Raw genomic sequence first — 6,268 nt, 5'->3', positions numbered from 1 at the left:
AATAATATACTTTATGTAATTACAATCACTGTTAGCAGTTTAACTGAAGGTAGAAGTAATGAGCTCCTGGAAAATGAATTACATTAACAATAAATTAGGATATAGAGATTGTGCAATGTGAATGTTGATCTAGATGATTGCGTCTCCTGAAGTCCTCGCAGGAGCTGGCGCCGTCTCTTCACAGGTGATGGTCATCTGAGGATATTTAGGACTTTAGATATTTTACTTTGATGTCCCCAAAATCTCTAAAGAAAGTTTAGAGAATATAGAGTACGTCTGTATCTATATAACAAATTGAAAACTTTTCTTTCAACACAAACGCATTTTATTTCCATTTAAATATATGACACGGTTTATTCTGTAGGACATACTTTCCCCTTCAGTATGCAGAGCAACAGTCACACCTGTCAGGTAAAACACAGTAACCCTTGAGTGTTATTGGCTTCACTCTTTGCATAAATAACATTATACTGATAGCAAATAACTTGGGATCTTTTCTTCCGTTTCCAAGGAAACCACTTCAGACTACAGCCTCTGGTGGCAGCGTCTCTCTCTCTCTCTCTCAGTGTGTGTGTTTCAGAGCATTTGTGATGCTAGACTGTAGACACACGGTTTGGACACAGTGTGGAACATGTGGAAAACTCATTTAATGAACAACAGAACGTGCCTGAGGATTATTCTGCTCAATGTGAGATACCTGTGCTTTAAATGTACAGTATAGTTCACCCTATAAATAAATATTCACTCTCAATTCAGGCAAACTTTTTAAGCTCCAAAAAGGAGAAAAACACATCTGGACATGCCATATTTGAACCGTATGGTGACTTTTTTTTATCATACAACCCAGTTTTATGTTGCTAATACAGACATCAGTCAGAGATTTTTTAATCATTGCGCAAAAGGTTTCAAGGTTTTGATGCAATTCAAATAATTTGGTTAAATCTGATTGAGCTAAATTGTTTTGCGAAACTCCAAGTGGAGAGTGTCAGAGTAAGAAAATCATTTGTACTGGAGTGTGCTGGTCTAAAAAATAAAATATTATGGGACTAAAATCATTTCCAGTGGTTCTAGAGTAAATATAGATGAGCGGACAGGAAGTGAGGAGGAAACCAAATCACAGAGGAAGAGAAAGAGGTTCAGAATGGAACGCCAGTGCACAGTAGTGTCGTCAAAAGTACAGACTTCGATACTAATCAGTACTTAAAGGTGCCATCGAACGTTTTTTTCACAAGATGTAATATAAGTCTAAGGTGTCCCCTGAATGTGTCTGTGAAGTTTCAGCTCAAAATACCCCAAATTTTTTTAACTGCCTATTTTGGGACATAATTAGAAATGCGCCGATTCAGGCTGCGGCCCCTTTAAATGCTAACTCTCTCCGCACACGGAGCTTGTGCTTGCGTTAAACAGTGCATAAACAAAGTTCACACAGCTAATATAACCCTCAAAATGGATCTTTACAAAGTGTTGGTCATGCAGCCTCGGATCATGTAAGTATAGTGTTTATTTGGATGTTTACATTTGATTCTGAATGATGTGATAGTGCTCCGTGGCTAACGGCTAATGCTACACTGTTGGAGAGATTTATAAAGAATGAAGTTGTGTTTATGAATTATACAGACTGCAAGTGTTTAATAATGAAAATAGCAACGGCTCTTGTCTCCGTGAATACAGTAAGAAACGATGGTAACTTTAACCACATTTAACAGTACATTAGCAACATGCTAACATTTAGAAAGACAATTCACAAATATCACTAAAAATATCATGATATCATGGATCATGTCAGTTATTATCGCTCCATCTGCCATTTTTCGCTATTGTTCTTGCTTGCTTACCTAGTCTGATGATTCGGCTGTGCACAGATCCAGACATGTAATGCCTTTCATAATGTTGGGAACATCATGGGCTGGCATATGCAAATATTGGGGGCATACACCCCATCTGTTACGTAACAGTCGGTGTTATGTTGAGATTCGCCTGTTCTTTGGAGGTCTTTTAAATAAATGAGATTTATATAAGAAGGAGGAAACAATGGAGTTTGAAACTCACTTTCTTTTGTGAAATAACGGTAAATCCACTTTATTTCTGTGACTAATGTGCAATCTTGACACAAACTAATTCATTATGATGAATGTATCACTTATTGCATCAATGCTTATGTTTTAAATCTTTAAGTAAACAACAAAAATGCCAACAAACGGCCGCTTTTATCATGTTCGTTTGATTGCGATCTTGTTACTTTCCAGTGATTTCTTTCTGTTTAGTTTTCCGATAAAACTTCCATTTGTTGGTGAAATGATGGGTTTGTGTGACGTTGTTCCAGAGAGGCGTGTTACGGGCGGGTTTTACTGAAGTGCTGCGGAGCTTCTGGCCTGATGGTGGAAACGCAGAATGATTTTGGGCTCGGTGCTACAGGCCCGGCCCGTTGAAAGCCCTGGCTTGCACTGCCCTAACCATGGAAAAGCGGCTATTGTAGCCAATCACAGACATATCTGTTGAGTGTGTGAACACAATGGCCAATCAGAGGTTTTTACGAATCCGCTCAACAGCGCTCAATTTTTTTTTAATTTTCAGTATCGATTTGGTATCGAAGAAGGTAATTTTGACAACACTAGCACACAGCTTACTACATACTGCACACTATACAGTGCATACTATCAACTTTTATAAAAAATGTGTCCAAATGATGTTAACATGTCTTATCTTTTGGCATTGTCAACAAATAATAATGAGCCAAGAAAACTGCAAAGAGGAGGTCAGTTGAACTGCATTATTGGATACAAAGTGGATGAATTTAGAATAGCATAATGTTTTTTTCTGCTACATACACTACCATTCAAAAGGTTTTGGTCAGTCATTTTTCTTTTAAATTAATACTTTTATTCAGCAAGGATGCATTAAATTGATTAAAAGTGACAGTAAAAGACATTTATAATATTGCAAAAGATTTCTGTTTCAAATAAATGCTGTTCGTTTGAACTTCCTATTCATCAAAGAATCCTGAAAAAATGTATATTCATATTAGAATGATTTCTGAAGGATCATGTGACACTGAAGACTGGAGTAATGATGCTGAAAATTCAGCTTTGATCACAGAAATAAATTACATTTTAACATATATTCACATAGAAACGAATTATTTTAAATTGTAATAATATTTCACAATTTTTACAGTATTATTGATCAAATAAATGCAACCTCGGTGAGCAGAAGAGACTACTTTCAAAAACACTAAAAAAACGTACTGACCTCAAACTTTTGAACAGTAATTGTAGAGATACAATAAGAATAACATGCTTTTTTGAATTCAGCAAGTATGCTTTGTTGAATACTACGCATTTTGGCAAATCAAGGTATTCCATGCATACTATATACTAAATAGTTAACTAGATCCCATAGTTTTTGACCTATAAATGATAAATCCATGACTTTTTTCCAATTAGTGATATTTTAAAAATACTTTTTATTGGGAAGTCTGTGGTATTATGGTAGTATGATATTGTGAACACTGGCAACTAGCCATTGTGACCAGCGGGACGGAAACAACATGCTACATGTTAATAAGTCCATTTATAGAAATGTCTAGAAAAAGTGCCTTTAATGAAAAAAACAAAAGCTCTAAAACATTTCGAGGGACTGACATCCTCCCGACAGGATTCCAGCGATATTTCTGGCACGGTTTAACAGTTGCACTTTTCTCTGCCAGAATCGTTGGCCGAGTCTTTTTCTTTCTAATGGAAGAGTTATGACTGTTTAATCGAACCCTGCTGTCATACGGACCCTGCCACACTTAAAAACATCATTCCTGGCCTCGCCGTGTTCTTCGGGGTATGAATAAAGAAAGACGGAGCGCGTGTGCCAGAGGAGGAGAACGCATCCCGCTGCACACATCTGTGACCCAGCTTTACGGGCCTGCTTCACTTCTGGATGGGCTCCCAAACCAAGGCCATCTGCTGCTGTGATTTAATTAATAATGGAGCACCTTTGTGCTGAATGACGGCTTTCGGCGCACTTTAAAGCTCTGCTGGAGGACGCAGGGACCCTAGCTGGGACACTACCTGAAAACACTCACACGTTTAACATCGGAAGTATGGATGGGTCGTTGAATATTGAATATAAGTGCAAACCATGTTTGAGGAATTTACCCTTTTTATTAAGAAACAAAAATATTTCTATTATGAAAATGTAATAAAAATTTATTAAAAATGTGTTTAATTATATGATAAGTGCAAAACATGCTTGAGCACTTTAACATTTCATTAATAAACAAAAATATGACACTTTTGAGAATGCAATAAAAATATTCAATTATACGATAAGTGCAAAACATGCAATTTAACATTTCATTAATAACAAAAGTATTACTTTTTTGAGAATTTAATAAAAATGTACTTAATTATAGGGAAATTGCAAATCATGTTTAAAATTTCATTAATAAACAAAGATTTTACTGAAAGGTAAATGTGTTTAACTCTTTACCCACCAGTGTTTTTTGTTTTGTTTTTAAAGTTGCCAGCCACTGCCAGCGTTTTTGATCATTTTCACAAAAATTTGATGGCCCCAAGAATATTTTGTTGTATATATTATCTGAACATGCAATAAATCAAAAGAAAGAACAGAGCATCTGTCTTTAAACAAAAACAACCTGTTTTTTTCTAGCTTCATGCATTCTTTTTTTATCAACACTTGAATGTGCATAAGTTTAATAAAAAAAGCAACATTTTGAGCAAAAAGCTGAGAAAATCAAGTTTTTGTCAAAGACTACATCTGGATCAGATTCAGAACGATGATCAAAACATAGTAAATCGAGTCCATCAACACCCCCAAAGCTTCACAGTCCTAAAAGCTCATCCCGGATCGACAATTCATTCAGTAACATTAGGCAGTTTTGGTTTATATGTTGTTTACTGCTGGTGATTGCGTTATTTTACATATGCATATAGTCACATATGTATAATTATATATTAGGTCAATGATGTGACGGGTCATTTTTTTGTCCAAAGGCCTTAATAATAATAATAAAAAAAAAAAAAACGAGAAAATAAAATAAAGATATGACATCCAAAGTATGTAAGGTAGTACAACTAGATCTCTTTTATTGAATCCAAAAGGTTTTGTAAATTATATTTTGCTACATATAAAGGTATTTTAAAGATTTTAAAGTGTCAAAATGTCATGATCAAGTCATGTGGTCAATATCATGTGACAGGATGTGACATCATTCAGACACCTGCAAAGGACCACATGGTCCTGAAGCAAAGTAACTAACTCTCTTTTATCTATTTGAAAAATTCATGTTTTCACTTGATCATACGCATGTCCCGAAACATCAGGTCATTCGGTGCAACCGCTATAAAACATGGAAAATGTTGTAATATTTTAAAAACTTGTATTAAATATAAAATGTTTGATTGTCATTTTGCTAGCTAGCTAGATATCAGCCTGTTAGCATTGTTTGATAATATCATAATTTGGTATAACCAAAAGTGTCAAAATTTGGTGACAAATTTTGTCCATCTTATTAAAAAAATGACACAAGCAGTTTAATTTATTATAAAAACCACATAATCTCATTATTAACACTTAATACAACTTAATTATACTCCATTGTTTTTTTTACACTTCTAAAAACCTTATTCGTCAATGACCCTATTACATATATATATATATATATAACTACATTCTGCATCAGGAGATTCAGTACTCTTTTAGAAGATGTGTAATAGCACCCCCTACTATATAACAGTAAAAACACAGAAAGACAGAAACACATGAAGTCTGCAAAGCGTCACGAGAGATGGTGTTAAATTACCCAGTGTTTCAAAGCACATAACATTACAAAAATAATGAATGTAAACAGCTTACAGAGCTCTTGTAATACCTGCTGCAGATTCATTTCAGCGTTGATAGCATTGACATAGAAACGTATAAATCCGAGTCTGAGGACGTGAACAACTCACGGGAATGTCATGGGTTGTCATCTTGTAAGTACGATCACAACACGGCGTGAACGCAGCACAAGCTTGTTGTTTTGGTTCAGAAGGAACTGTAAAAGTTGGCTGTTGTTTGTTTGTGGCACTTGGTGACTGACGTCTGTCTACAACGCTGCATAGCTGCATGGAACGCGCTGATGCGTGGAGGTATGGAAATACATACGATGACAGGAGGGAAGGACATCTTATCATTGCATTTGGACCAAATTCAATGATTGGACGAACATTTTTTGGGCCTGAGACTTCCACAGAAGATATATGTACATTTTAAAATT

General features: G+C 35.4%; 1 protein-coding gene across 2 annotated transcripts in view; it reads right to left on the bottom strand.

Moving 5' to 3' along the window:
- Positions 1 to 6,268, bottom strand: part of gphnb (gephyrin b) — a 103,669-nt gene that overhangs the window by 57,146 nt on the left and 40,255 nt on the right. The gene's annotated exons all lie outside the window — the stretch shown is intronic.

Source organism: Chanodichthys erythropterus, chromosome 4, assembly GCF_024489055.1.
Source record: "Chanodichthys erythropterus isolate Z2021 chromosome 4, ASM2448905v1, whole genome shotgun sequence".
NCBI classification, from domain to species: Eukaryota; Metazoa; Chordata; class Actinopteri; order Cypriniformes; family Xenocyprididae; genus Chanodichthys; species Chanodichthys erythropterus.
This window is presented reverse-complemented; position numbering and strand designations above follow the sequence as displayed.